The 19,896-nt window shown below is 46.8% G+C and overlaps 1 protein-coding gene across 4 annotated transcripts in view; it reads left to right on the forward strand.

Annotated features, from left to right (window-relative positions):
• SHROOM2 (shroom family member 2) overlaps nucleotides 1-19,896 on the forward strand; it is a 157,579-nt gene that overhangs the window by 114,670 nt on the left and 23,013 nt on the right. Inside the window, exon 1 of one of the 4 annotated variants that reach the window (XM_019823536.3) lies at nucleotides 4,943-5,107. The exons of the other annotated variants lie outside the window; for them this stretch is intronic. The gene's annotated coding sequence lies outside the window, so the exon portion shown is untranslated. Of the gene's footprint in view, nucleotides 1-4,942; nucleotides 5,108-19,896 lie in introns of those variants that run through there. 4 annotated transcript variants of the gene reach the window in all.

The following is a 19,896-nucleotide window of genomic DNA, read 5'->3' on the forward strand; positions in this document are numbered from 1 at the left end:
TTCCCCTATGTTCATCTGCAGTGTTTCTTAAATTTCACATATGAGTGAAATCATATATTTGTCTTTCTCTGACTTAATTCGCTTAGAATAAGACGTTCTAGTTCCATCCACGTTGTTGCAAATGGCAAGGTTTCATTCTTCTTGATCGCTGAGTAATACTCCATTGTATGTGTATATATAAACCACATCTTCTTCATCCATTCATCAGTTGATGGACGTTTGGACTTTTTCCATAATTTGACTATTGTTGAAAGTGCTGCTATACACATTGGGGTACATGTGCCCCTATGAATCAGCACTCCTGTATCCTTTGGATAAATACCTAGTAGTGCAATTACAGGGTCCTAGGGTAGATCTGTTTTTAATTTTTTGAGGAACCTCCTGTTTTCCAGAGTGACTGCACCAGTTTTCATTCCCACCAGCGGTGCAAAAGGGTTCCCCTTTCTCTGCATCCTTGCCAACTTCTGTTGTTTCTTGAGTTACTAATTTTAGTCATTCTGATGGGTGTGAGGTGGTATCTCAGTGTGGTTTGGATTTGTATTTTCCTGATGATGAATGATGTTGAACATCTTTTCACATGTCTCTTTGCCATCTGGATGTCTTCTTTGGAAAAGTGTCTATTGATGTCTTCTGCCCATTTCTTCACCGGATTATTTGTTTTTTTGGGTGTTGAGTTTGGTAAGTTCTTTCTAGATTGTGGATGCTAACCCTTTATCTGATATATTATTTGTAAATATCTTCTCCCATTCCGTTGGTTGCCGTTTAGTTTTGTTGATTGTTTCCTTCGCTGTGCAGAAGCTTTTTATCTTGATGAGGTCCCAGTAGTTCATTTTTGCTTTTTTTTCCCTTGCTTCTGGAGCCATGTCTAGTAAAAAGTTGCTGCAGCCGAGGTCAAAGAGGTTGCTGCCTGTTTTTGTCTCTAGGATTTTGGTGGTTTCTTGTCTTACGTTGAGGTCTTTCATCCATTTTGAGTTTATTTTTGTGTATGCTGTAAGAAAGTGGTCCAAGTTCATTCTTCTGCATGTCACTGTCCAGTGTTACCAGCACCACTTGCTGAAGAGACTGTCTTTATTCCATTGGATATTCTTTCCTGCTTTGTCAAAGATTAGTTGGCCACACGTTTGTGGGTCCATTTCTGGATTCTCTATTCTGTTCCTGTGATCTCTGTGTCTGTTTTTGTGCCAGTACCACACTGTCTTGATGATTACAGCTTTGTAATACAGCTTAAAGTCTGGAATTGTGATGCCTCCAGCTTTGGGTTTCTTTTTCATCATTATTTTGGCTATTCAGGATCTTTTCTGGCTGCATACCAATTTTAGAATTCTTTGTTCTAGCTCTGTGAAAAATGCTGGCGGTACTTTGATAGGGATTGCATTGAATGTGTAGATTGCTTTGGATAGTATCGACATTTCAACAATATCGATAACGTAAAGTCTTGCTACCGTTAACATAGCACAAGCAATGAGTGTCCCAGTGAGTGTCCCAGACACCGTAATAATTATGCCTTGCTCTAGTAAACATAGTTGACTTGGATATATGAAAACCCAAATTATAAACCTTAGTATTATAAAAGTCCTTTCTCTTTGGAAATAATTCATTGAGGGCGTTCTTTAAAAATTCCGCAAGCACAACTAGCGTCCAGATCTTGATCTCCAGTACCCTTCTGTAATCAAAGCGACTGGTGCTCCTTGGGAGAATGGCTGGGTTTAGGGCTGGGCCAGGGAATATGCAAAATGAGCCTGGAATGTCTTATAGTGCCAAAAAAGTAAGAAAGCACTGAACTAAATAAGCCCAATGACAGTAGGCACATGTCAAAAGGACACAGGAGCCGTCTTAAAGAGCTTCCTATGACCAGAGCTGGAATAGTTAAAACAGGAAAATAATGTTGGTTTATAACCTAGTGTATAAAATAAATATTCTTGCGTCCATACTGATATACACAAATGATGGAATAAATGGGGGAGAGAAAAGGCAAGTCTGTGCAGAAAAGTTCCAGGTAATCTGTGTAGTTTGCCCTCAAGGAGGTGGTGCACAGCTCCCGGCTCCTTAAATATGCGCTGTGTAGAGAGGACAGGATGGAAAGGTGGAGGGAGAGAAGGACATATGCTAGCCCCTGCCAGGTGATACACAGAGATAAGTTGTGTTGACAGCATGACCCTCGGTGTCATGTAATGAGAATGGCACTTTACCTTCGTGATCTTACCCCAAATCCTATAACTGCAGCATAATCGTGACAAAACCATCAGATGGATCCTTGTTGGGAGATGTTCTATAAAATGCCTGAGCGATATTCCTCAAAATTGTTAAGGGCGTCAAGAACAAGGAAATTCTGAGAAGTTGTTCCTTAGGAGAAACTGGGGAGACACAGCTAAGTGTAATGTGGTACTCTGGGTAGGGTCCTGGAACAGAAAAAGGACATTAAGTAAAAAAAAATTGGGGGGCGCCTGGGTGGCTCAGTCGGTTAAGCGTCCAACTTCCACTCAGGTCATGATCTCATGGTTCTTGTGTTTGAGCCCCACATCGGGCTCTGTGCTGACAGTGTGGAGCCTGCTTGGGATTCTCTCTCTCTCTCTCTCTCTCTTTCTGCCCTTCTCCCTCCCCTGCTCACGCACGAACTCTGCCTCTCTCTCTCGAAAGTAAATAAACATTTAAAAACAGCAACCACAACTGAAAAACAATCTAAATCGAGTGTGGGCTGCAGTTAATATTAATGTCCTCAGGCTGGCTCATTAATTATAACAAATGTAGCACATTAATGTAAGTTGTTAATTGTAGGGGACACTGGGTGATGGGTGTATTGGAACTCTTTTATTGTCATATTTTTTCTGTAAGTCTAAAACCATTCTAAATTTTTTTTAATGTGTGCTTATTTTTGAGAAAGAGAAACAGAGTATGAGCCAGGAAGAGGTAGAGACAGGAGACACAGGATCCGAACCAGGCTCCAGGCTCCCAGTTGTCAGCACAGAGCCCGATGTGGGGGCCAAACCCACAAACTGTGAAATCATGACCTGAGCCAAAGTCGGCTGCTTAACCGACTGAGCCACCCCGGTACCCCTAAAACCATTCTAAAATGAAGTGTTTATGTAAATTTTTATTCTTGTTTTTTTAAGATTTTATTTTTGAGGGGTGCCTGGGTCGCTCAGTCGGTTGAGTGTCCGACTTTGGCTCAGGTCATGATCTCACAGTTCCTGAGTTCGAGCCCCGCATGGGACTCACTGCTATCAGCGCAGAGCCTGCTGCGGATCCTCTGTCCCCCTGTCTCTCTGCCCCTCCCCTGCTCATGCGCGCTCTCTCAAAAATAAATAAAACATTGAAAAAAAAGATTTTATTTTTAAGTGATCTCTACCCCAACATGGAGCTGAAACTCACAGTCCTGAGGTCAAGAGTCACAGTGTTCCCCTGACTGAGCCAGTCAAGCGCCCCCTAAAATGCTCTTCTTTTTGTTTGAATGTTTATTTTTGAGAGAGAGAGAAAGAGAGAGCATGAGTGGGGGAGGAGCAGAGAGAGAGGGAGACACAGAATCTGAAGCAGGCTCCAGGCTCAGAGCTGTCAGCACAGAGCCCGACGCGGGGCTCAAGGTCACAAACCATGAGATCATGACCTGAGCCGAAGTCCGCCACTTATCTGACTGAGCCACCCAGGCACCCCCAAAATGGTATTCGTATAATGCATTTTGAGTTACTCAGTTTGTAAATATTAGGAACGTACCTTTTGAACAGTGAGTGGAGTGAAATATCTAATCAGCCACCATCTTACTGGACGTGTATTACGTGGGTGGGTGTGCCCTGTGCACTGAGTGTTAAGGGTGTGGCCTGGGGCCAGTTTTGCCTTGTCTTAGAAACAGGACCATGTACTTGGTAAATAATCAGTGGACATGAGAAGTCTAGAAAGAAGGTAAGCTTTGGGGTTGAAGACAGGTTTAAATTCTCATTCTCATTGCATCAGGCCACCTCAGTTAATGACTTCATGTCCCTGGCCTACAGCAGCCTTCCTCGGAGACTTATTTAAATGCTTTCTAGATATAACATTAATGCATCAGCACAGTGCTGAAGATAAGTAGGTGTGGATAAAAGGAAAAAGTCACTCTTATGAATATAGCAGTAACATGGAAGGTACTGCAGAGTAGTATGTGTGACTCGGTTAAATGAGCAAGACTCAGAACTAACTGCCATGAATTTAGAAGAGGCTGATAGAAGCAGGTTGAAAAGAGAAAACCCATCTTAAAATTAGGTAAGCACAAGACTTGGGAGGGCTGGGACTGTCCAGATGGGAGGGCGCTGTTAGGGCCAGTGGTGGGTGGGAGCATGCTTCCTGTACTGGGGCAGCACTGAGGTCTTGGGCTGCTTTAGGAAGGGAGGTGGAGGGCAGGGACTTTAAATATGGATCATTGTGAACTGATGAACTGGTAAGTCACGGTCAGCCAAGTCGCGGTCAGCCTGTGACTTCTTTGTCTTCTTCACTGAAGGCTTTGCACACAGTAAAACTTCCGGAAATACTTTATCAGTTGTTTGGTAGATTATGTTCCTAATGAGTGTGTAATAAACCCAGGAGTATAAAGAGAATGCAGATAGATATAAAATAGGCTTTTCAGTGGGGTTTTTTCTTTCATTGTTCTGTCTGATTTTATTACGGTTTTAGGGTCGAGCAGTGTATCGCACATGCTATGTGATTAGCATAGTTAAATAGACAAAGCTGCATAAAATACATTCACTGGGCTTTCCTGTGTTTCTTCCTTTTAAACGGTAAGGAGGAAGACACCGGAGCCTTTTGGTAGCTTTAAAAGGGCAAGTCTTTGGGGGTGAGGGTTCTAAGCATAGAAGCCTTGGGAATGTTCCCCCTGAGGTCAGGAGTTGTTGATGAAGTAACATGAAATACAAGGGAGCCTTGAGTCAGGGAGGTTAGAGTTGACAGAGCCTGCGTGAACTTGTCCATCACGAGGCAGCAGGCACAGACAGGCCAGCTGCTGTGAGCATGGCTTTGAGGCTCCTCTGTGCCGGAGGCAGCTAGACCCAGGGGCTGCGGCAGGGTGCGGCTGCCCCGTCCCTGGAGGGAGCACCCCGCCGTGTTCCCGCTGCTCCACCACGCGCAGGCAGCCAGCGGGGAGCCGGTAAGAGACTCCCGGATTTGTTCTTAGGCAGCTCGCCCGGGATGGGACCCGTCGCCTCATGCCTCTGCTGCTTCCATGTGTAGTTACGAGTGTCTCTTTTGTTCTCCTGTCTTTACGAGCAGGTTGTCAGCTCAGGCAGCACAGTGGGTGAGATCCGGGGAGGTCTGTAAATGTTTTCCTTGTTTATTGTGCTGCCTGGAAATGAAAAATAATGCAGGTTGGGGTGCAGATTCCAGCTCTGCACGCACGCACGCACGTACGTGTGCAGACACGCGCCTGTGCCGCTTCTGTGCTTCTGGATCCATGCAGACTTCGCAGCTTTCGGTTTGGCAGTTGGCTAAACGTGCTCTGAAATGAGAAGGCAGTGGCTTTCCATACCGCATTCTGGGCTGCGAGCCATGGTGCCGGTGGGACCGGTAGCCTGGGAAGTGGGAGCATCGCTCTGCGTGAGATCGGCGGAAGGCCGGCATGGTGTGAACAGCGTCTCGCCTTTGCTTTTTCTGTGCCAGTAGGAAATTAGCATTTTCATGACCGAGGCACTGACTGCGGATATTGAAAGGAAATGGTGAGTCGGCCACATGGACATGGGGGGGGGGGGCGGGCAGCAAAATCAGGTGTGCACGTTTAGTCATGGAACAATGCTCTGTGGCTAGATTCACACGTAGACTGCTAATTGCAGTGAAAAACGCCTAAATGTAGAAAATGGAATCAGTGTGGTTCTGAGTATTGTGCAGGTCTTAGGTTTTGCTCCCCACCGTGATTGTGACAGCTTAGAGGCATGCCGTGTCTTCACAGGTTTTACTGTACATGTGCTCTGAGTCTTTACCTTCTATATTGTAAAAGAAAGATTTGTGAAATGCCTTTGCTATTGGCAGATGCTTTTGTGTCTGGAGGGAGGATGCCATTTTCAGAGAAATTGCTGCATATACGTGTGTGTGCGTATGCTCACACATGCATACACTGTTTGAGTCTGCATTTACTGACTCCCATGGGCAGGCGTTCTTTTAAAATGCATATGTAGTGGCCATGCTATTGAGAAGTAAAAAGGAAAAGGAGTTTGAAGAAAGGTTTTCAGAAACCTATAAAATGGCCTGCCGCCTTACACACTGAAGTCTTACAGAATGAATGAATGAAACATGTCACGTAAAATATCTGAAAATTGGGTGCAGGTCAGATGAAGGGCTGGCATATTTCCCTTGCGAAGCAGAATCTTTGAGGGGTATTCTATAAATATTTTTCATTATTATGTTGCAGAAAAGTATTCCATGGACAGTAGTAGGAGGTACATCTCCACATATGCTTTTTGTCATGCATGGTGGAAGAAACATGGTCTCTCTTTCTCTCTCACCTACATACACACTCAAGCTGACACACACCCCTTAAAAAATTTGCAGGGTATCCTCATAGATGCACGAACAGAACACACACAGAAGCGCTTTTTTAGAAAGTATTAGAAACGACCATACGTGTTGGTGTTAACCATACAGGTTGTACGAGGCATCTCTTGCCCAGCTGGAGTGACATGGCCCTGGGAAGCGTGTGCTAACTGCCCCCTGTTTAACATGGACTGGCCGCTTCCCCCAAATCCACCTTTGAATTTCAGAGGTATGTTGGGAAGCTGATATGTTATGTGGTTTTTAGAATGTGTTTGCTTTACTTTCACGGCCTTTAATTCTTTGCCTCTTATGTACATTAAAATTAAAGAAGGTCAAGGTGGTAGAAACCAGGGCTGCTTTTTTGTGTCCACTGGATCAACCCGTCTTTCCCTGGTTAGTGGACACTTGGGTTTTCCAGCTGGCTTTTCCTTAGATAATTAGGTCCTTTCTGGGCAGCTTCTAGACAGAGCTGGAGGTCTGACGAGATCCTACAGTTACTTAGTTTTTTGCCTTTAAAAAAACATTTGCAGAATCTCTTGTGTTAATTCTTAAAGTTCACAAGCATTTTCATACACACATACACACACACACACACACATATCTTGGGCCTGAGCACATTGCATACCATGTTCAGTTTACAGTAAGCAAACTGGGGCTTAAGTGCTGGATTCACACAGCCCTTGCGTGCAGTGTGGCTGGTTTTTCATCTGTTGGGTTCCTGCGGATTCATGCCACCTCTGACGTTGAAAGGTCCTACAAGGAAGTAGGAGAGGAGATGGCGGTGCTCGTTGCCAAAGCTGGTCTCTTCTGACCTTTCGTGTCTCAAATTCAGGGTGCTGATAGTGCAGTGGGAAGGAATTCAGTGTGGACTCCCGAGGGGGCGTGTGGTACAAAGAATCCCTAACCAGGCTGAGAGACTGGGGATGTGTATCCTGAGCTGCACGGGTATAACTTGCAGGCTGCCTTTCTGACCCTCCGTTTCTTTGTCCATAAGATAAGGAGTTTGGGGCGCCTGGGTGGCTCAGTCAGTTAAGCATCTGACTTCGGCTCAGGTCATGATCACAGTTCGTGAGTTCGAGCCCCGCGTCGGGCTCTGTGCTGACAGCTCAGGGCCTGGAGCTGCTTCGGATTCTGTGTCTCCCTCTCTCTCCACCCCTCCCCTTCCTCACACTCTGTCTCTCTCAAAAATAAATAAACTTTAAAAATAAATAAAATCTTTAACAAAAAATTATTTTTTAAAGTGTAATAAGGGAGAAGACTAGTCCTCACAGGAACTTAAATGTATTATAAAGCAACAAGAATTCAAGTAGTACAACAGTGGTTCAAGAACAGACAAAAGTTAATTAATACAAGAGGAGAATCAGTAGCCCAAAAATGAGCTTATTTTTTAACTGAAGATTTAATAACGCATGAAAAACAACAGAAGAGAAAAAATCATGTCACGGGGCGCCTGGGTGGCTCAGTCGGTTAAGTGGCCGACTTCGGCTCAGGTCATGATCTCGCGGTCTGTGAGTTCGAGCCCCGCTTCGGGCTCTGTGCTGACAGCTCAGAACCTGGAGCCTGTTTCGGATTCTGTGTCGCCCTCTCTCTGACCCTCCCCTGTTCATGCTCTGTCTCTCCCTGTCTCAAAAATAAATAAAACGTTAAAAAAAAATTAAAAAGAAAAAAGAAAAAATCATGTCACATATGCTGTTGAAAAAAATAGATTAGGAAAAAAGTATATTCTTATTTTGTGCCATCTATCAAGTTAAATTTCATGTGGACTTAGGAGATTTTTTTTTTAATTTTTTTTTTTCAACGTTTATTTATTTTGGGGACAGAGAGAGACAGAGCATGAACGGGGGAGGGGCAGAGAGAGAGGGAGACACAGAATCGGAAACAGGCTCCAGGCTCCGAGCCATCAGCCCAGAGCCCGACGCGGGGCTCGAACTCCCGGACCGCGAGATCGTGACCTGGCTGAAGTCGGACGCTTAACCGACTGCGCCACCCAGGCGCCCCGGAGATTTTTTTTTTAAGTTAACTATAATAAGGGGCGCGTGAGTGGCTCAGTCGGTTAATCATCCGACTTCGGCTCAGGTCATGATCTCATGGTTCGTGGGTTTGAGTCCCTCATCGGGCTCTGTGCCGACAGCTCGGGGCCTGGAGACTGCTTCAGATTCTGTGGCTCCCTCTCTCTCTGCCCCTCCCCCGCTTGTACTCTGTCTCTCAAATATGTAAACATTGAAAAAAAAAGACTGAGAAAGCTTTAAAATACTTATTTAAAAAAAGAAGAAGGAAGGAAGGAAGGATAAAGCGTTTGGAATCACTGATTTCTGAGGTCCCTTGAGACCATACTAGTTTTTCATTCGCAGGGACAGAAGCCAGGCACTGCAATCCCCCTTGAGGTCACACACCCAGCCCCCAGGTTGTATTGTCTTAGTGGAAAAGACATTCATGGAGAAGAAGACCTATAAATATAAGTCACACACACACACACACACACATATAACATGGAAAAGAAGACCTATAAATATAAGTCACACACACACACACACACACACACACACACACACACACATTAATGTCTTTGAGATCCATTTAAAATAAAACGAGCTCCTGTCTGCCAATGGTGTTCCTGCCTGCAGGCTTTGTTGATGGAATAGCAGTGCCCTTGACAGTCAAACCTGTCCGGTGTCCTGTGCTAATGCCTCATAAAGTCAGCTGCTAACAGATGAAGTGCTTTGGGGCATAACTTGCATAACATTTGTTATTTAATGACTCTTGCAAAGTCTAGCCAGTGGGCCCTTAAACATACTCAGAGGCCATTAAAGATGGAATAATTAGAAACTCTAGGAAGGTGTTTTAACATTTATATCCACGTGCATGCACGTATATGTATATATGTGTACAACATAGGCACACTCACATATTAGACATTTTATAGAGTAATAAAGTATATAAGGTAAGCTTTTATGTACAATTAATATATCTAAAGCCTATTGGGTAAATAACCCATTTCCAAATATGGTTCAGCTGAGTGACAATAATTAGACAATCCAATGTATAGAATTTTGAGAATTTGGGGTCACATGCAATTGTGGTAAGAGGCAGCTGACGCAAATGATTTTCTCTTAAATTATGGGGAGACTAGGGGCCGCCTGGGTGGCTCAGTCAGTTAAGCGTTCAACTCTGGGTTTCGGTTCAGGTCACGATCTCACGGTTCATGGATTTGATCCCCACATCAAGCTCTGCACTGATGGTACAGAGCCTGCCTGTGATTCTCTCTCTCCCTCTCTCTGTGCCCCTCCCCTGTTCGCATTCTCTCTCTGTCTCTCTCAAATACAAATAAACATTAAAACAAAAAAGTAAAAATATAGGGAAGTTCTTTGGTCAGCACAGAGTCCTCTTCAGATCCTCTGTGCCCCTCCCCAACTCGTGTGTCCCTGTGTGTGCACGCGCTCTCTCTCTCTCTCTCTCTCTAAAATAGATAAACATTTAAAAAAGAAAAATTTTAGGGGCACCTGGGTGGCTCAGTCGGTTGAGCGTCTGACTTCAGCTCAGGTCATGATCTCACACTCTCTGAGTTCGAGCCCTGCGTCGGGCCTTGTGCTAACAGCTCAGAGCCTGGAGCCTGCTTCAGATTCCGTGTCTCCATCTCTCTCTGCCCCACCCCACTTGTGCTGTCTATCTCTGTCTCTCAAAAATGAATAAACATTAAAAAAAATTTTTTTAAGAAAAACTTTAAAAATATATAAGGAAGTTCTGTGTATGATGCGTGGCATTGTAAGATACAAATGTCCAGTAGAGGTCCTGTAGACTTTTAGGATTATTTCCACACTTTCACAGTTATATAGGTGAGGCTGCAGCAAACATCTTGTGAAATACTCATGTTCTGGCATGCTGATTTCCCTAGGATCAAATTCTAGATACGGAATTGCTAGGGAGGCTTTTGGGAAATACGCGCAAATTGCCTTCCATAAAGTGCGTGCTGTTTGTGCCCTACCACCTAGCGGCCTAGGGCAGTCCTGCTTTCTCAAAACTCTGGCCACATCAGACATTTATTTGTTCATTTATTTATTTTTATGCTTATTTATTTTTCGAGAGAGAACAGAGGAGGGGCAGGGAGAGAGGAGGACAAAGGATCTGAAGCAGGCTCTGCACTGACAGCAACGAGCCCAATGTGGGGCTCGAACTCACGAACCCTGAGATCATGAGCTGAGCTGAAGTTGGACACTCAACCAACTAAGCCACCCAGTGCCCCAACTATAAATTAAAAAAAAAATTGTAATGTTTATTTTTGAGAGAAAGAGAGACAGAGTGTGAGCAGGGGAGGGGCAGAGAGAAAGGGGGAGACACAAAATCTGAAGCAGGCTCCAAGGTCTGAGCTGTCAGCACAGAGCCCGACACGGGCCTTGAACCCACGAACCGTGAGTTCATGACCTGAGCTGAAGTCGAATGCTTAACTGACTAAGCCACCCAGGCACCCACATCAGACATTTTAAAAGTTCTGTGATTCGACAGGAAAAGAGCAATTTCATTTTTAACTTGCATTTGCCCAGTAACTAGCAAAGTTGAGTTTGTGCCTTGTCTAGCCATTTGTATTTTTTCTTTGGTTCATTACTGTTCATATCTTGTGTTCACTTTCCTGTTGGGGGTGGGACCTCTCTCTTCATGATCATTGTTATTTAGGTTGCAGATAGATCCCTGAAGTGCGTTGTGTGCTTTTCAAACATTTAGGGTTGGTTATGCTTAGTTTTGTCCTTTTCTGTGTATAAGTATTTAATAATCATGCCGTTGCCCCTGCCTGGCGGTTTTGCACAGTCCATTTCTATCCTGCTGGCTCCTGGCCCCTGGCAGTTGTGTACTGGCCTTTGCATTAGTGACGTCACAAGCATAACCATCTGGGGCTCTGGGCCTGTGACCTTCCTATGAGCTGTAGACTGCCACCTGAAACATTCTACAGAGTTTTTGCAAAGAAGATAAAACTGGTCAGGAAGAGAAGAACATAGGGGTTTCAGAGGAGTGTCTCACGTGATGTTGTAGACAGAGAGAGTCACAGATGAATATCTGCACCCTAGCTCAGGTTATCAGTAAGTCACTTAGGCTCTGGGGCTGCAGTGTCCTCACAGGCCAGGCAGAAGTACTGGATTTTCTCAGTTATGCTTGCCCTCTGCAAATGGACGTTAGGGTTAGGGTTGTGTGTGCTGAAGAATCGAGAAGCGCCCGCCTACCCAGTACCCCAGCACCTCCGGCCCCCTGCTCTGGTTGACCAGAGCCCGTCTGAGGCACAGCTGTCAGACTTCCATACCTGCCAGGGTCTGCTCACTTGAGCACTTTTCCATGCCTGTGCCTTTCTCCTTTTCGTTCTCCCTCATCAGGATGTTTTTGTGTTCATTGTAATGTTCCTGTTGTGTGTTTTGCTGTGGCCCACCGCCCCAAAAGCATTTGATTGCTCAGGGTGTAAGTGCGTCCAAGTAAAATACATAGAAGCCATTTAACTATAGATACAAACACACTGGAAAGAGTAAAGGGCTACTCAGTCCCCAGTTAATATTTTTATTATGGTCATCGCTTTGTTGAAAAATTGAGTGGCTTCAGATTGTGTTTAATGGGCAAGGAAACCTAACTGCCTCTGTGAGTGGCGTCGGTTTCTATAGCATTCATGCAACGTGATGTGAAATTGCAAGGACTGAGGGGCGCCTGGGTGGCGCAGTCGGTTAAGCGTCCGACTTCAGCTCAGGTCACGATCTCACGGTCCGCGAGTTCGAGCCCCGCGTCGGGCTCTGGGCTGATGGCTCAGAGCCTGGAGCCTGCTTCCGATTCTGTGTCTCCCTCACTCTCTGCCCCTCCCCCGTTCATGCTCTGTCTCTCTCTCTGTCTCAAAAATAAAATAAACGTTAAAAAAAAAAAGAAAAAAAAAAAGAAATTGCAAGGACTGAGCCAGGACACGGCTGCGCAGTAGAGCTGACGCCGTCTGCCTCTCATTTAAGAGCAGGTCGGGGCCTCACTGCTCCAGCATACTGGGTGCACGTGTGTGTGTGTGCGTGCGTGTGTGTGTGTGTGTGTGTGTGTGTGTGTGTGTGTGTGTTTGCCCCTATGTTTTAATTAGTATTCGATCAGAACCACGGGCTCTGTGGACAGGTCTTTGGGTGACATCGGTATGTTTCTGGTTACTGATCTGTATTTACGTGGTGAGGTGCCAGGAAGCCTGCAAAATGGAATCAGGTACAGAGAGAATCTCCCTTGAAGGATCTTCTCCTCTGTTGTCAGGGAAGATAATAACATAACAGATTACCGTAGACTAGGTGCTTGGACAACAGACATTTACTTTTCACCAGTTCCAGAGGCTGGAAATCCAAGAGTGAAGTGCAGCTGACTTGGTTCCTGGTGAGACCTGTTTCCTGGTTTGCAGACAGCTCTGTTCTTGCCGTGTCCTTACGTGGTGGAGGGCAGAGAGAGGAGCCACAAGCGCTTTCCTGTGTCTCTCTCTCTTTTTTTTTCTTTTTAGAGAGAGAAAGGGGTGGGGGGGGACAGAGGATCAGAAGCAGGCTCCGTACTGACATCAGCGAGCCCGATGCAAGACTCAAACTCATGAACCTTGAGATCATGACCTGAGCCGAAGTCAGACAGTCAGCCAACTGAACCACCCAGGTGCCCCTCGTGTCTCTTTTACAAGGGCACTGTCCCACTGCTGAGGGCTCCATCTTTATGCCCTAATAACCTCCCCCACGTCCCACCCCCTAACACTATCCCCTGGGTGATGGGGAGTTAGGATTTAACATATGAATTTTGGAGGGTTACAGAAATAAATACTGTGATGTCAGGTAGTCAGAAGGCCCAAGAAAATCAGCCTGCCGGCCTTGGCTTCCTCTCCTCCCTTACTCCCTCCCTCCTTTCTTCCTGTTACCTCACTGAGTCTTTGCTGAAGCCTGCCTTGTGCCAGGGCACTGCGTTAGGCCTACGGACAGAAGTGGGTGTTATCACCGTATCCAGGAGAAGTGATATTCACCGAAAACAATACAGATAAATTGAGTATAGTTTGGGGACAAACAGGTAAAGATTAAATCCTTATGGGGGTTCATCAGAAGAAAGGCTTGTTTGTCAACAGGTCCTGGAAATGGGGGCACCTGGATGGCTCCTCAGTTGGGCATGTGACTTCAGCTCAGGTCATGATCTTGCAGTTCGTGAGTTGGAGCCCCGCATCGGGCTCTATGCTGACTGCTCAGAGCCTGGAGCCTGCTTCAGATTCTGTGTCTCCCTCTCTGCCCCTCCCTTGCTTACGTTCTGTCTGTCTCTCTCTCTCCAAACAAAACAAAAACAAAAACAGGTCCTGGAAACGCTTCACGGAAAAGGTTGGATCTTAAAGAAAATGGGAATGGTGTCCATGGGGCGTATTCTGAAGAGTGTGGATCAAAGCGGAGATAGGGAAACCACGAGGCATAAATGGCAGGGGAGGGCCTTTGGCCAAAATGTATGTTGCAGGAACATGCATCCCTGAGGAGTGGCAGGTGGCTTGGGAGGGATGAGAGGGAGTCTGCAAGATCAAGCATGCAGTCTGGCCTTGATCTGGTGTTGGTGGCAGGAGGAGCCGGAAGTTTCTGGGGGACAGGGTCAGGCATAGCTACTTTCCATGCTAATGGTGGCTAAAGCATATGCATGTTTGTAAAATGCAATAAGGGGAGGACAGAAGAGTGGAAATGCCCAGGGTGGCTGATCCTTCCCATGGAATACTTTGCTCACAGTCTGGAAAGGTCACTGCAACGTGGCTTTGCTTTCAGAACATTAGTTTGTGCAAGTCGTAAATAGATTCACTCTCAAATTTGTTGAAATGGGCATTTCCCAATCATTTCAGTAGGGTTTGATTTGTAGGTGTTTTTTCCCCCAAATGTTTATTTATTTTGAGAGAGAGAGAGAGAGAGAGAGAGAGAGAGAGCAAGCATAAATGGGGGAGGGACAGACAGAGAGGGGAAGAGAAGGAATCCCAAGCAGGCTCCATGCCGTCATCACAGAGCCTGATGCAGGGCTTGAACCCATGAACCATGAGATCATGACCTGAGCTGAAATCAGGAGTCCGATATTTAACTGACTGAGCTACCCAGGCGCCGCTGACTTGTAGTTTTAAGGAATTTTAATCTTCTACGTCTGCCTAAAGTTGGCTGTCCTTGCAGACAAACACACTACCTTACAGGGTTTTCAGTCAGGGCTGCACTAAGTGCCTTAGAGCAAGAGGGAACTTTCTGGGGCAGTGCAGTTGTATTTTGACTTGATTGTGGTGGTGAATACACAACTCTATACATTTACCCAAACCTCCCATCGCTTGAATTTTATGGTGTGTAAACAATACCTTGATAAGATTGTGGTGTGGTCATGGGATCGAGCTCTGAGTCGGACTCTGCACTGAACTTGGAGCCTGCTTAAGATTCTCTCTCTCTCTCTCTCTCTCTCTCTCTCTCTCTCTCTCTCCCTCCCTCCCTCCCTCCTTCCTTCTCTTTCTCTCTCTCTCCCTCCCTTTGCCCCTCCCCCTCTTGCATGCATGTGTGTGTTCTCTGTCTCTCTCTCTCCCAAAATAAAAATAAAAGATAAAATTGTGGTGGGGTGTGGGGAGGAATAGAGGCAGAGATGTTCTATAATGTCAAGACCTCCCAGATCCATAGCTAGATTTCTAGGAATACAAACACGTGTTTTTAAAAACTTAAGTGGCTCAGGAGAAAAGCGTGTACATGTAGGGCACAAGATGTAGGGTAAACCCAAATTCATGTATCACTTGTTCCCTGTGCCCTAATGTTTGCAGCTTTTAAGTTTTTATCAAGAACAGATCATACCTAATAAAAACTTATGCAGCCTAGATGTTCCCGAAACTATTATTGAGGTAAATGAAGTGTCTGCCGTAATACGATACTAACCTGATTTTTCCTTCTGACTGCTTCTAATGATTTGCAGTGACAGGTTCAACATTCACCATGGTTCATCCCAGGATGTTCACAAGAGACCATTGCTTGAGGCATTGCAATTATAAAATCATAGCTTTAGAGGAACTCAGCAGGCCCTCCTCTCTGTAAAGTCTCTCCTCTTTTCTCCCTTGGCATTCGCTTCATAGTACTTACCAAAAGGAGTTAAAATTGTTTAGAAATTACTATCTGCCTTGCCTTTGAGAGCAGGGTTTGACAAACTACAGGCCAAGGCCCAAATCCCCTGGGCCCAGGGTTTGAGAAGCCTTTCTTGGTGGAGAATGAAACATCAAGGCTTTATCCCTCCAAGGCTGGTACCAAGGGGTACTTAATCTCACTGTGTCTTCAGAGGATGATCGTCTGGTTTCGAAGGGACATGCCAAGCCAAGGATTAAAGCTTCAGGCATAGTTTGTAATACTCAGATCAAGTGGTTAGAACAAGGGGAGAGAAGGAATTTGGGAGGGGAGGGTCCCATAAAGCAGAGATTCTCAGCACTGCCTTGACATCCAGATTCCCAGGAAGGCTTTTGCTAAGATAACAGATTTGCAGGCGTGCGTGTCCTCATCAGCCCCTACCTCTGCCCGGAGCTGGCTTCTCGTGGAGTAAGTTCGAGGAGAGCTTACATTTGTATGTCTGTAGCATCATCCCCTACGTTCCTTCAGAATGTTCTTGAGAATTGGAGGGGTGGGTTCAGGAAGCTGCTTTTTTACACATCTTGGAAAGAAATATGGACAGGGTAACCTCATGCCTGGGAGGGTCGAAAGCCTCTGATATTGATTACGTTTCCCCTGTTTTCTTTGATAGGCTTCAAACTGGTAATAGCTTCCCATGAGTTGCGGAAGGAGCTGCCAGGGTCTCAGAAGGCAGAGAGAACTTTTTACTGTATCTCTTGTGGTTTGTATTGTGTGTCCTGCTTCAGGTGTTTTCTGGTCGGACGTGGGCTGGCCCATGCTGAGAGTGGGGTCCTGGCTGGCCGCAGGTGCAGCTGGACCAGGGGATCCAAACGCCCATCAGAAGAGACGGCAGGGCGTGCTGGGACTGTGGGGTGACTTGTGGCACACACTCTTGTGTCCTGCGGTTTCAGAAGACTAATCGTGCCCTGCCGGGTCACCTCCTTAAAGCCCGCAGACCACAGTGAGTGCAGTCTGTAGCCAGCAGCGGAGCAGTGTCATTGGCCAGCCCCACTTCCCCCTGAGATCTTGATTTGATCGGTTCGGCTAGTTCTAAAACCTTGCAGTTCGGATCGGGCTTGCCCACTTTGAACTTTGCACAGAACGTATTTTTAGGAAAGCTGATAACAGAATGCCTGAAGAAAACTTTGCTAACCGAGCACGTGAAAATGTCATCTTTAGCCCATTTGTGCCTGTTTCTCACTGGTCTGGAGCTTTCACTGGCAGAGAGAATTTGCCTGATTTTGGGATTTTGGTTCAATCAAAACAAAACAATTCATCTATTTTCAGGGGTGCCTGGGTGGCTGAGTAGGTTAAGTGTTTGTTTGACTTTGACTCAGATCATCAGATCATGATCTCACGGTTCGTGAGTTCGAGCCCCATGTCGGGCTGTCTGCTGTCAGCATAGAGCCTACTTCAGATCCTCTGTCCCCCTCTCTGTGCTCCCCCCCGCTCATGCGCCCTCTCGCTCTCTCTCTCTCAAAAATGAATGAAATAAACACATTAAAACAAACAAAAATTTCCAAGTGTCACATCTTGGAACCAGGAACAAGTGTCTCTCTAGCCACAGAAATGAAAGAGGCCTGGAATAGATTCAAAACACGTGTTCTGAACACAGAGTTGGATGCTTGAGGGGCGGTCACAGACTACAGTCTCTAAGTCTAAGTATTTTCTGTGATTGGACACTAGTCCTTCAAGAAATCTGTGCTTGTACATTCTGATTTGGATCCTCTGTGTGTGTGGAATCTCTCTGTTAATCTGTTCTCCTCCACTTAACTACAGACGACTTACCAGTCCCTCTCAATTCAGCTTCATTCCTATTTACCACCCAAATTCCTGCAAGCAAAAAACAAAACCCAAAGGAAGCAAGTTTTTTTATCCACCTGTTAAGATAATGAAGAAGTCACATTCATCTGATTTTCTCAAGTGATTGCTTTCCCCGTGTGGCATTAGAATCACAGAAGAGAGAGCCTCTTTGGGTCTGACGCAGAGGGAATAACTTTGGTGGAGACGTTGCAGTAAAGAGATGACTGGATTGAAAACGATTTCAGCGCCCCTCCCCTCCCAGAAGGTGATTCTGCGAGACACAGAATTGGGACAGGACTCATGGAAACCGCTCTCTCCCTCATCACCAGTGTACCTGTCCGTGCATTTGGTAGATGTTGTTTGCATACTCGGAAGCTGGGATACGACGGCCAGACAGCCTTTAGCCTCCAGGGGCTCACCATCTGGGAAATCCTGTGGTAGTCTGGCATTTCCAAGGAAAGAGTGGGTGGTGCCATTATCCCTGGGTGTTCATGCTGTTGGAGACGTTTCTAGTCGTTTCCATCCGTTCATCAGTGAATCGGTTGATTGCCTCTTTCGCTTCCATGCCTGGCCCATCATCGTCACCTTTTCCCACCTTGTTTGGCTCTGAGGGGGTGCTGCGTAGACAGAAGACCTTCCTGCGTGTGCTTCACTGCGGCCATGTGTGTGTGCTGGGAGTTCCCTGGGGCTCACAAAGATCAGCGGAGACACCAGGGGCTCGTTCCGGAGACTTGTACTTGTGGCGTGAGCGTCCCGTGTCTCTCCAGCCACGTGGCTCGTCTGAATGTCCGGTGGCAGTGTTGTTCTTGAGACAGCCTGCCTGGTGGTGTTCCATGCAGATACAGGGAGAGAAGCTGTGATTTCTAATAACCGGTTCCAGCCTTCGCAAAATCGCCGTCCTCCATACCCACAGGCAATGGATGTGTGCCGCCTAAAACTGTGAATGTTGACCTCCAGCGCTTCTGGGAGGCCTGTCTCTGCCTGGAAGGCAGCACTTCTGAGTCCTACCCGGTTGGCCTGTGGAATCATTTTGTCCCGTGCAGACCTGGCTTTGCCACATACACTCGCAAGTACTGCTCTTGAACCGTCTCCAGTACGCCAGCCACCCTGGCTGACGTCAGCGGCGGGCTGGCTTTGTGAACGGTAGGAGTTAGCATTTTTCGCAATATTGAAATGAAAGGAGGAAACACCCGAGTGTTGTCTTCCACTGGAAGGTTGCTCTGTCTCTCCCCGTCGTTCACTTGGGCAGTTCCATCCCACGGGATTGTGGCGGTACCCATAAGCGCCCCGGAGCAGCTGCCACGGGGATGCCCTTCCCCAGGTGGAGGCCTGGGCGGCCCTGCCTGGCTGTGCCGCACTGTGGCGCGGCGTGGCGTGGTGTGGCGTGGCGTGGGCGGGGGGTACGCGGTGCTGCCGCGGAGACCTGCGTTCGGGTCTGCTCCGCCACACGGGGCACTCTCCCGTTGGGGGCTCCGCGCAGCGTGTGGCTGGTGGGGGCCGCCACGTGGATCCCGCCGCGCGGGGGGCTCTGCCGCCTCTGCCTCGCGTGGCGCCGCCCCCCGTGGTATCCCATGGTGAGGAAATGAGGCTTGGTGACACACTGTCTCTCGCCGACGTCACACAGCTGGTAAATGGTGCTGTGATGGGAAGCGTGTGCCTAGTGAAACCCCAAACGAAATGTGGGCCAGAGCCTCACCGTGGCCTCACACACTAAAGTGCATCAGGAGGAAGAGCCGTGAGCAAGAAATGTGTGTCCAAGTCAGAAGTGACCGTGTGTCCCTCTCCTCTCATTGTCCCTCTAAGCACTTAGGAAAGGAGGACCCTGTGGTACGCGTTACGTAAGTCATCCGAGAGCTAGAAATGTTTCTCTTTTCCTTGATGGAGACAATGGTTAACCCTACTTGCAATGCAGTGCTGACTTAATTAGTGATTCCAGAGCAGTCTAAAAATGTTCAGTTATGATGGGAATGTTCACCTGCAAAGTTACTTCTCTGAGAACCTGACTGGCTGCGTCTCAGAAAATGCAGCCTCGCAGGGCGCCTGGGTGACTCAGTCCGTGAAGCATCCGACTCTTGATTTGGGCTCAGGTCATGATCTCAAAGTTTGTGAGTTCGAGCCCTGCGTCAGGCACCGAGCTGACAGTGTGAAGCCTGCTTGGGATTCTCTGTCCCTCCCCAGCTTGCTCTCTTTCTCTTTCTCTTTCTCTTTCTCTTTCTCTTTCTCTTTCTCTTTCTCTTTTCTCTTTCTCTCTCTCTCTCTCAAAGTAAATAAGTAAACTTCAAAAAAAAAAGAAAAGAAAAGAAAAAAAGAAAAAAAAAAGAAATGGGGTACCTGGGTGGCTCAGTCGGTTAAGCGTCCGACTTCGGCTCATGTCATGATCTCACAGTTTGTGAGTTCGAGCCCCACATCCGGCTCTGCGCTGACAGGTCAGAGCCTGGAGCCTGCTTTGGATTCTGTGTCTCCCTCTCTTTCTGCCCCTCCCCCACTTGTTCTCTCTCTCTCTCTCTCT

The sequence above is a fragment of the Felis catus genome, chromosome X (assembly GCF_018350175.1).
Source record: "Felis catus isolate Fca126 chromosome X, F.catus_Fca126_mat1.0, whole genome shotgun sequence".
Classification (NCBI taxonomy): domain Eukaryota; kingdom Metazoa; phylum Chordata; class Mammalia; order Carnivora; family Felidae; genus Felis; species Felis catus.